Raw genomic sequence first — 12112 nt, 5'->3', positions numbered from 1 at the left:
TGACAAATACTATAAAGAAAATTGCATAATAAAGAAGAATAGGACATTCCAGGGGGACCTGGGATATGCAATTTTAGATGGAGTGATTAGAGAAGGCCAGACTGAAGGACATCTGAATAAAGAGCTGAATGAAGGTATGCTGGAATGAGTGTGTCTTTCCTTAGATACACTTCTCAGCCTTCTTTTGTTCTACTTTATATTCAAGGCATTCTGATGTAGACCAGCAGCATCTAGCTAGGTTTGGCTAAAGGAGAGCATTGAAAACTAAGGGGAAGAAAGAAGCGAGAGTGTTCCCTTTTGCCCACCTTTGTTTTATGTTTTGGGCAGTGCCTCTAGCTTTGCTTTGCTTCTGGCTCTTTTACTGAATGGGGTAACTGTGGTTCCAACATTTTCTTCTTAACCCCAGGTCTTACAGTCTGATAATATTGTCTCTTTCTTTTGGCAATGAAAGAAAGAGGTAGACAGTTCCCTACTGTTTTAAATTGATGTGTATTTAGTATTCCCAGCAGGAGATAGCCAATTCCATGTGCTAAATCTCCTTTTTCAAAATATTTCAAATACCTATTTTAAATACTTAAAAATTGTGAATCAATATTTGGAACTTGACTAGTACAGAGGGTGAAAGAGCAAAACTCACATTCATCTAGGTAAAGATCATCATGTACCGTGGAAACATCAAGTCTGACAGTCTGGGGAAAACTGCCTGGAGTGTTCAGGACAGAGTGAAAGGACAGTGTGGCTGCCATGGAGAAGGAAAAATTGAGTCTAGAGATGGTAATAGATGGGTCAGAGAAATCAGCAAAATCTGACTTGAGCTTTTCCTCTAAAAGAGAGGGGAAGTTACTGAATACTTCTTAACTGAGGAATGAGTGATCTAATTTTTGTTTTATTGTAACCATTCTTCCTGAAAAGGACAATGGAAGAAGTAATGAGACAGGTTTAGAAGGTATTAAACTTTGGTTTTGTATCCAGAGATTTTGCTGAAGTTGCCTATCAGCTTAAGGAGATTTTGGGCTGAGACAACAGGTTTCGTAAGTATACAATCATGTCATCTGCAAACAGACACCATTTGACTTTCTCTCTTCCTATTTGAATACCCATTATTTCTTTCTTTTTCCTGATTACCCTGGACAGAACTTCTAATACTATGTTGAATAAGGGTGGTGAGAAAGGCCATTCTTGCCATGTGCCGTTTTTCAAAGGGAATTCTTCCAGGTTTTGCCCATTGAGTATGATATTGGCTGTGGGTTTGTCATAAATAGCTCTTATTATTTTGAGATATGTTCCATCAATACCTAGTTTATTGAGAGTTTTTAGCATGAAGGGGTGTTGAATTTTGTCGAAGGCCTTTTCTGCACCTATTGAGATAATCATGTGTTTTTTGTCATTGGTTCTGTTTATGTCATGGATTATGTTTATTGATTTGCGTATGTTTAATCAGCCTTGTATCCCAGGGATGAAGCCGACTTGATTGAGGTGTGTAAGCTTTTTGATGTGCTGCTGGATTCAGTTTGCCAGTATTTTATTGAGGATTTTCGCATCGATGTTCATCAGGGATATTGGCTTGAAATTTTCTTCTTTTGTTGTGTCTATGCCAGGTTTTGGTATCAGGATGATGCTGACCTCATAAAATCAGTTAGAGAAGATTCCCCCTTTTTCCATTGTTTGGGAGAGTTTCACAAGTAATGGTACCAGCTCCTCTTTGTACCTCTGGTAGGATTCAGCTGTGAATCTGTCTGGTCCTGGAATTTTTATGGTGGGTAGGCTATTAATTACTGCCTCAATTTCAGAAATTGTTATTGCTCTATTCAGGGATTCAAATTCTTCCTGGTTTAGACTTGGAAGGGTGTGTGTGTCCAGGAATTTATCCATTTCTTCTAGATTTTGTAGTTTGTGTGTTTATAGCATTCTCTGATGGTAGTTTGTATTTCTGTGGGATCAGTGATGATATCCCCTTTATCATTTTTTATTGTGTCTATTTGATTCTTCTCTCTTTTCTTCTTTATTAGTCTGGCTAGTGGTCTATTTTGCTGATCTTTCTAATAAACCAGCTCCTGGATTCATTGATTCTTTGAAGGGTTTTTCATGTCTCTATCTCCTTCAGTTATGCTCTAATCTTAGTTATTTCTTGTCTTCTGCTAGTTTTTGAAAATCACAAGCATTCCTCCACACCAATAACACACCAACAGAGAGTCAAATAAAGAGAGAACTCCCATTCACAATTGCTACAAAGAGAATAAAATACCTAGGAATACAACTTACAAGGGATGTGGAGGACCTCTTCAAGGAGAACTATGAACCACTGCTCAAGGAATTAAGAGAGGACACAAACAAATAGAAAAACATTCCATGTTCATGGATAGGAATAATCAATATAGTGAAAATGGCCATACTCCCCAAAGTAATTTATAGATTCAATGCTAGCCCCATTAAGCTACCATTGACTTTCTTCACAGAATTACAAAACACTACTTTAAATTTCATTTGGAACCAAAAAAAGCCCGCATAGCCAAGACAATCATCAGCAAAAAGAACAAAGCTGGAGACATCATGCTACGTGACTTCAAACTATACTACAAGGCTGCAGTAACCAAAACAGCTTGGTACCAGTACCAAAACAGTCATATAGACCAAAGGAACAGAACAGAAGCCTCAGAAATAACACCACACATCTACAACCATCTGATCTTTGACAAACCTGACAAAAACAAGAAATGGGGACAGGATTCCCTATTTAATAAATAGTGTTGGGAAAACTGGCTAGCCATATATAGAAAACTGAAACTGGACCCCTTCCTTACACCTTATACAAAAATTAACTCAATTTGGATTAAAGACTTAAACATAAGACTGACCTAAAACCATAAAAACCCTACAAGAAAACCTAGGCAATACCATTCAGGACACAGGCATGGGCAAAGGTTTCATGACTAAAATACCAAAAGCAATGGAAACAAAAGCCAAAATAGATGAATGGGATCTAATTAAACTGAAGAATTTCTACACAGCAAAAGAAACTATCATGAGAGTGAACAGGCAACCTACAGAATGAGAGAAATTTTTTGCAATTTATCCATTTGACAAATGACTAATATCCAGAATCTACAAAGTACTTAAACAAATTTACAAGAGAAAGACAAACAACCCCATTAAAAAGTGGGCAAAGGATATGAACAGACACTCCTCAAAAGAAGACATTTATGAAAAAATGCTCATCATCACTGATCATTAGAGAAATGCAAATCAAAACTGTAATGAGATACCATCTCACGCCAGTTAGAATGGTGATTATTAAAAAATTAGGAAACAACAGATGCTGGAGAGGATATGGAGAAATAGGAACGCTTTTACATTGTTGGTGGGAGTGTAAATTAGTCCAATCATTGTGGAAGACAGTGGGCAATTCCTCAAGGATCTAGAACCAGAAATACTATTTGACCCAGCAATCCCATTACTGGGTATATACCCAAAGGAATATAAATCATTCTAGTATAAAGACACATTCACATGTATGTTTATTGTGGCACTGTTCACAATAGCAAAGACATGGAACCAACCCAAATTCCCATCAATGATGGACTGGATAAAGAAAATGTGGCACATATGCACTATGGAATACTATGCAGCCATAAAAAAGGATGAGTTCATGTCCTTTGCAAGAACATGGATAAAGCTGGAAACCATAATTCTCAGCAAATGAACACAAACACAGAAAACTAAACACTGCACGATCTCACTCATATGTGAGAGTTGAACAATAAGAACACATGGACACGGGGGGGGGAATATCACACACCGGGACAAGTCGGGGGTGGGTGTCTGGGGGAGGGATAGCATTAGGAGAAATACTTTACATGTAGATGATGGGTTGATGGGTGCAGCAAACCACCATGGCACATGTATACCTATGTAACAAACCTGCATGTTTTGCACATGTATCCCAAAACTTAAAGTATAATAATAAAAAAATTATGTGATAAAAATGGAAAAAAAATAATGTGATAAAAATGGAAAAAAGAAGGTTTTAAACTATTTTGGTAAGAAATGATTGTGTCAGGGAAATAATGGTAGTAGTGAGGAGTGCTCAAATCATGGGCAGACTGAGGGCCAAGCCGATGGGATGTGAAGATGGATTGCATATGCTAAATGAAAAAGGATATGTTAAGTTGCAAAAGCATATTAGACATTTATGATGGGATGTAAGCTATATGAGAATATGAGTTATATGAGCATGAACTCAAGTGAAAAGATCTGCCCTACAGACATAAATTTGGAAATCACATAGAAATAGTATTAGGTTGGTACAAATGGAATTGTGGTTTTTGCCATTACATTTGCACCAACCTAATTTTTTTAAAGTCATGGAACTTAATGACATCACTAGTGATGACTCTCATCTGTACAGTTTTGAGGTAGCTGGGTTTCTCAATAAATGAATATATAATCTATAGATTAATTATATAAAAATACATTAATTCCTTTAAACAAAACTATAGAACCTTACATTTTAAATATGCTTTTTAAATATCCACAATGAGGGGTCATGCATTTATTCCAAGTATTCTGAACATGTCTTTTAAGCAGTTGTTTGTATTATTTAAGACTCTGTTATCAACCCAGCTCACACTAAGCAAGGACTTTACAAGATAGGCATAGTGCTAAACAAAGCCCCAGGACAGCACTACTGGGGCTTGAACACTGCCAGGGCTCATCTTTGTTTCTTGTCTCAGAGTCTCCATGTGTGTCTGCTGCATTTCTCCCTTTCACTACAGGCCAGCTTTTTCCACATGGCAGAAAGTGTATTTGCTGACACTCTCCACCTTTACATATATGGCTTCTGTGATTCAGAGAAAAAACATGTCTCCCAAAAGCAAGGAAGAGTCAAAGGGCTAGGAAAAAAAAAATCTGTATATTCAGCACAGTGTTCAAAAACAATTTAACAGTCTTAAGAAAATGTATCTTTTTTAGGTTCTTCATTCATTGTTTATATACTGAAAATGAAATTATTACTGTTTATCATTTAAAACCTGTAATGATAAAAATAATGGAAGCATTAGAAATTTTTTTATCCAACTTTTAAATAATTCTTTGTGCTTTTCCCCAGATCTAATAAAGAGTATTAAGATTGGTGTAACAATTCATCTGCTGGGTATTTGATACGTATACAACAATAAGGGATAGCATTGATGATGTTTAGAAGATAGGATGGTATTCATTTTTCAAAAGAGTATTTATTTTGAAGCCCAATGTTCCATGTCACATTTTAAGATTACTTAGGCAAGTATAGAAAAAAAAGGGCCTTGAAGCTATGGAATATGATGAATTTACCACGGTACACTGAGATAATACATTATTCAATACCGCATGTGAAAATAGATCTTCTAAAGAGGGAAGATACATTTCCGTCATTCATTTACTCAATAGGCATTTATTGAATTGTCTCTTCTATTCAAAGTATAGCAGTATACCTGTTCTAGAGAAAGAAAAAATAAACTGAAAAAATGACATATCTGTGTAACTCTAAATATTACAAGGAAAAGGAGGCCAGTGCAATTCATTAATCAATCAGATCTATCCAGAATTACTCTCGCCACCACCGCAAATTGTCTAACCCCCAGCATTTCTCAAGACAACGAATGCAGAAAACAGACACGGCCTTGCGCCTGGTCTTTCCATAATGGCGATCGACCACACAGAACTCAAAGCCACCCTTATAAAATACGAATCAGATTCAGCCACTCTCTGAGTCTCAACTCTCTAATTATTTTCACTCACCCCTAGAATAAAATACAGAATTCTTACCTTGGTATACACTATCTGATTTCATGCTCACTCTTGGAATCATCCCGTTTTCCTACTACTCTTTCTCCCTCTTCCTATGATCCATTTTTGTTCATTTTGCTTTTCATTACTATTCGAAGCCTGGGGCAACTAAAGCATAGAGACTTGCTCTTCTCTCTCCCTGTAATTCTCTTCCTCCACATATCTGCATAGGTCATTCCTATACAGTATTCAGGTCTCTGTTCAGAGGCCACCTTCTCAAAGCTCATTCTAGACCTTCAAATCCCTATCACTTGGTTTACTTTAATTTTCTTTTTCTTTTCTTTTTTTTTTTTTTTTTTTTTTTGGCAGAGTATTGCAGTATCGCTCTGTCGCCCAGGCTGGAGTGCAGTGGCGCGATCTCCCGGGTTCACGCCATTCTCCTGCCTCAGCCTCCGGAGTAGCTGGGACTACAGGCACCCACCACCACGCCTGGCTAATTTTTTGTATTTTTAGTAGAGACAGGGTTTCACCGTGTTAGCCAGGATGGTCTTGATCTCCTGACCTCGGGATCCGCCCGCCTCGGCCTCCCAAAGTGCTGGGATTACAGGCGTGAGCCACTGCCCCCGACCAGTTTAATTTTCTTCATACCATATACCTCTAATTGGCAATACAGTGTATACGTATTTAGTTGTTTAATATTTTTATCTAAAACTCATGTATGAACTTCTGGGAAGAAGAGATTTTGACTATTTGCTCTATTTCAGGGCATAGAAATGCTTGGCACATAAGTGATATACAATGAATTCTTCTTTAATTCACTACTTTATTAAATGTACCTATGCATACTTCATGTAAATAGACACGAGTCCCACTTACACCACTTTCTAGCTCTGAGGCCTTGATCAAATAAGATAACTCTCAGTAGCAAAATGATCATAATAATGACATTTATTTTATTTCATATGTAATGTCCTTATAATATTGCCTAGAACATTTGAATCTTTATTGAAGGTTATCACGATAATTTTATTTATTTTATGTCATTCTTTACATTATAAAAATGTGTTGTTGCATTAATGTAAGGTGAAATGCATGTATATAAAATATGTATAAATATAGTGTCCTCATTACCCTATCAGTATTAGATTCCAGAGAGAAATGAGGTTTTATGGGAAGGCAAAAGTCTGTATTACACAAAAGTTTTACATATAATGACCACAGAGCAATTTTTTAAACTACTACTAGATTTATTCTTTTTTAAAAAACTGTAGTTCAAATTCTCATCTAAATCTTAGTATATATCAAAAAATAGTTTCATAATATTTGATTTTAATTTTAACTTTAATTTTAATTCACATTGACTTCAGTAACAATTATTCTTAAATTGCATAACTCTTCTTTCATCTTTTGCTTACCTTCAACATCCAGAAAAATAAATAAAAATTGACAATATTTAAAATAAAATAAAGTTAAATGTCAATAAGTTTTATTTTTAACTTATCTATGGCAGAATAAATCCAAATGGGATTTACCTATTTTGTGCTTATTGCCCTTAAGGGAAAAAAGATAAAAGACATAAGAGTGTGTCATGTCAATGTGTGTCTTCAAATCAGAGCATATCAGTCTAACTTCCCACAGCTTTCTATGTACAGTCCTCTAAATGGTAACTTGTTTTCCAGTGATGGCTTTTTGCACTATGTTTGAAATTCTTTGGATATGTTACTGTATTATTCCATATGGATCCATCTATGGCACCACATCTATGGAACCACATTAAGAAAAGGTTATTTTTTGTTCTGCAACAACAACAACAACAAAAACAGAGTTCAAACATTTATTTACAGGGTTTTTCATTGACCTGACAATAATACTCAAAGGACTGACTGATTTTGCTTAGACCTTTTTTTCTAGCACGCAGACAAATGTAAAAGTGAAATGCTAAAAAGTAGTGTAAGTATACTGTCAAAAGGCAGCACAAACAACATCCATATCATTGATCAATAAAATCTTTGCTGCTAATGCTGATGGGAAAATATTTTTAGTACTTAAATTTTTTCAAGTTTAACAAACATAGCTCATGTCCCAGTATTTCCAGTGTGCAGATTACCAGACACAGTTATAATGGTATTAGATATGGATTTCCTTCTCATGAATTTTAGTGAGATATGGACAAGATCTTACAAAAATTGACACCATCGGGAATAATTAATCTTAAAGAATGGAGAAGGATATTAACTATGCCCTGTAATACCTACCAGAGAGCCACCAAGAATGTTGGAAGGATTTCTTATTACTAAACATATCATTACTTATTTAAACTGAAACAACTATTACTATTAAAAAATAGTTACCTTTTTATTTTACCATTTTACTATGTGCCAGATAAGTGACTATCTTCAGTTTGCTTTACACATTATATGTAATTGCCATAACAACAATGTTCAATACTTCCATTTACAATTGTGGAAAATGAAGTTCATGGAGCTTATTTATGTTGCTTATGTGGTGAATAGAATTTATTGTAAGGTGTATATAGTTCCAAGGCCATGATTTTTTATGACTTAAGTATATTATCTATTGAAATAGCCTAAAATTTAAAAGAATTTCTTTGTTGTGTTAATAATAAATATTTTAAATAAATTAGAATTATTTTCTGAGCATTATATCATCTGCTACTAGTGGGGGATCATTTATAGCAAAGGAGTTAATATTTGGAAGAATAAATATAATAAAACTAAGGATTATTTCGTTGTTTTAATTAAAGAATTGGAGCCTGTTTCATAAGAAGTCCAAATAGAGTGGGACAGTACAGCATGAACAGATTGACAGCGCCAAAGGTATTATGTGTTCAGGTAGATGAGACAGAACCAGAATTATTAAATGCTCCACACTAGAACCACCTGCTATGAATTGTTAAACTGTACCACTGAAGATTCAACAGAATTGTGAGAATTTCTTAAGATAGAATCTGCAGGAGTCAAATGAAAAATATATAGTCATGCAACCACATAAAACATGTTGATTTATGTTTAATAAAAAAGAAAAATCTACATAAAGATAAGTGTCAGAGACAATATTGGCAACAATACGAAAAGAAAAACAACTATTCTCTAACAAAGAGATTCTAAAAATTGCAAAAGAATGAAAAATGACCTAGTAGAAAGTTGAGCAAGTTATATTAATAGGCAATTCATCTCACCATTACTCAGAAAAGTATACATTAAAATAAGAATGAGATACTATCTGTAGCCATCAGATTGGGAAATATGAAATGAGTTCTTAACATTCAACAGAGGAAAGGGTAGAGGAAATGAGTGCTGTCATGTGTTACTAGTGGAAATATAAATGGCTTCAACCTCTGGGGAAAATAACCTGGAAGTAGCTATCAAAATTGAATACGCATATAACCTTTCACCCAGGAATCCTAGTCATCCCTTTTCTTTGTTTATTTTTACTGCATCATCATCCTCACCTAGAGCTCCCAATTTTATCCAAGTTTTCCTACATCTGATCTTTCAACACTGTAGACAACAGAAGAACAAGTTGGCTACAGTAATGTATTCCAAAAAATGGGTTGTTTGGGGGCTCAGAGGCTGTAGATGATTTTGATTACACAGTTGGTATCATCAGAATGCCTTGGAGATTGTTTTCTACATGGTTTAGTTGTTTCAATGCAGGTGTAGAGAAGGTAGAGAGTTTGCCTGCATATGGTATTTGGTTTGGTTTGGTTTAGCTTGGTTTCTCCAAGCAGAAATGAAAGGAGAGAGAGGTAAATGTTAATAGTAATGGTAAGAAAAAAAATACAAAACAAATCATAGTATGTTAGCTAAAATCAGAGGAAACTAAAGGGAAAAAGATCCCATGAATAGGGAGAGAGTAGTTGGGACTGTGGGCTAAAAGTGAGTTCTCCTGAGATTAAAGGACAAACAGTTGCAATTGTTGACCATGTACAATATAATAATAAGAGACCATCATGTGTTAATTATTCCATAGCTTCATGTTTTCAGTGAAACATTATGAAAGGTCTAGGATTGTCATTGACAATCTCTGACCTGGTAATATGCCCTACCGATCTTACTAGCCCAGGAGAATGTTTGAAGCACAAAAATCTTTCTGCTTCCTGTGTAAAATTTTCCAATGAGATTTACATAAAGAAGAAAAAGAAAGAAAGAAAAAACGTTCTGGAGTATGATTATGAAATGAGTAGGGCAAGGTGTGCAAAAAGATCATTAGAGGAGGGGCAGTCAAGAAACCAAATCACCATGCTATTGGAAAGTTTATTCACAAAAACATCAAAGTCCCTCACAAATACAGAAATTAGAGTTGGCAAGAAGATTGTGAAGCAAAAGTAAAAGATATCAAGGTATACATGGATTTATCCAAGAGGTAATTAGATGTCAACAACTAGTAGTAGATGTAAAGTCAAGTAATATAAGACTTATTTTAAAAAGTTTTGTTTTTTCCCAATCAGATGGAGATATCTATCATATATTTGATATTACCTTGGTGGACCAGAGAATATGAGGTCATAAAGTATTAAGTACTATTATAGAAAAAAGTGAATGGGTATGGAAATTAAAATATAATCAGCACATAGAATTAAATGATAACTGGGTTAGTGTTTGTTAAGCTTCAACTGATTTTCATTCTGTTCAGATAATCTCACTGAAATAAGAAGTTACCGTAAAAATGCTAGAAGCCAAGGGAAAGAAGGTGCAATATTTCTCAGAGGATCAGTTTATTTAAAAATCTCCAGATACAGACTTTGACTTGGGTATGAACAATGAAGAGTTTCTAGAGAAGTTCCTGCACAGCACTGGATTGTGGTTGTGGAAAACTGAAGTAGTCACACTAAGGCCCCTTTGGACAAAAGAATTGTGTTCTTCATTGTGAATACCGCAGTGGCAACAAACAAATAAAACAACTCTTTTTTTTTTTTTTTTTTTTTTTTTTTTGAGACGGAGTCTCGTTCTGTCGCCCAGGCTGGAGTGCAGTGGCGCTATCTCGGCTCACTGCAAGCTCCGCCTCCCGGGTTTACGCCATTCTCCTGCCTCAGCCTCCCGAGTAGCTGGGACTACAGGCGCCCGCCACCTCGCCCGGCTAGTTTTTTTTTTTTTTTTTTTTTTTTTGTACTTTTTAGTAGAGACGGGGTTTCATTGTGTTAGCCAGGATGGTCTCGATCTCCTGACCTCGTGATCCGCCCGTCTCGGCCTCCCAAAGTGCTGGGATTACAGGCTTGAGCCACCGCGCCCGGCCTAAAACAACTCTTAAACTGTCATATCATTGTACAATAATTACTCTCATCACACCTTGATAAATGAAATTTTAAAAGCGGATTTAGACACCATGTAGTTTAACTTTCTCACAATCCAGAGATTTGCCTTAAACATACCTATAAGTTTCATGAGACCAGTAATAAGTTTCATGAGATTCTTCCTTGTTCACTGTTATATTCTGATACCTGTCAAAGTACTTAGCACACTGTAGACAGTACGTGTTTGTTGAATGAACACATTTTTAATAATGTTGCCTGTTTCACCCAAGTCAGCTGCTCAAGTGGACCCTACCATTCTCCATAACTTGAAAGTGTATTTAGGCATGCTACTCCTACTTTTACTTCCAGAGTAGTTGGGAATGCACACAGTTGAGGACACATTCATTGATTCTTGCAAAGAAACCTCGGGTAAGAATATTCTAACTTTCAATCTGGTCCCCTCACTCATTTGATGCAGACAAGTGAGTAATTATGCAGATAGGGAGCTCATTCCCTCTTGATTCAGTCACTTCCATTAGCCTTTATATGAAGGCTAAATCTATTGCCCTTACCCACCTTCAAAATACTCCCAATATTTTTATGTAATACTATATAACATTCCATTAATATTTTAATTTCCTAGTCAATGATAATGATAATGTCAGTTCCTAAAATTTTGATTCCACATTATTTTCATTCTTCATATGTTAATATGTTGCATTCCTTTTTTGTTCTTCTGTTTCACCTTAAGTATACAAATTTGTATTCTGTGAGCATTTATTTCAGACTTGTTCCCATGTGTGTTTTAACATTTCATGTTGAGAACTAAAAGTAAGTTGTTCTCAAATTCATAATCCCCTAGGGAGCTTTTGTTCTTGCCTGTACTTGATAAAGTAAAACTATGCTATTCAATCTAATTTCTTTCTCTAAAAGTTTTTCTAAGTGCCTATAATATTAATTTAAAGTTTCTTCAATAGATTTTGTCCTAAATAAATCACTGAAAACTGCATGAGTTTTTACTACAAACGATTTCCTCCTGAGAAAAAAAGAGTACCATGACTCCATTCTCTGTATGTATAGCAACAGGCTGAGAAA

General features: G+C 35.4%; 1 long non-coding RNA gene across 1 annotated transcript in view; it reads right to left on the bottom strand.

Moving 5' to 3' along the window:
- The window catches only part of LOC105481915 (uncharacterized), a 428534-nt gene that overhangs the window by 86762 nt on the left and 329660 nt on the right, over window positions 1–12112 (bottom strand). The window lies entirely within an intron of this gene.

Source organism: Macaca nemestrina, chromosome 7 (genome assembly GCF_043159975.1).
Source record: "Macaca nemestrina isolate mMacNem1 chromosome 7, mMacNem.hap1, whole genome shotgun sequence".
Classification (NCBI taxonomy): Eukaryota; Metazoa; Chordata; class Mammalia; order Primates; family Cercopithecidae; genus Macaca; species Macaca nemestrina.
The sequence above is the reverse complement of the archived record's forward strand: the minus strand, read 5'-3'. Positions and strand labels throughout refer to the sequence as shown.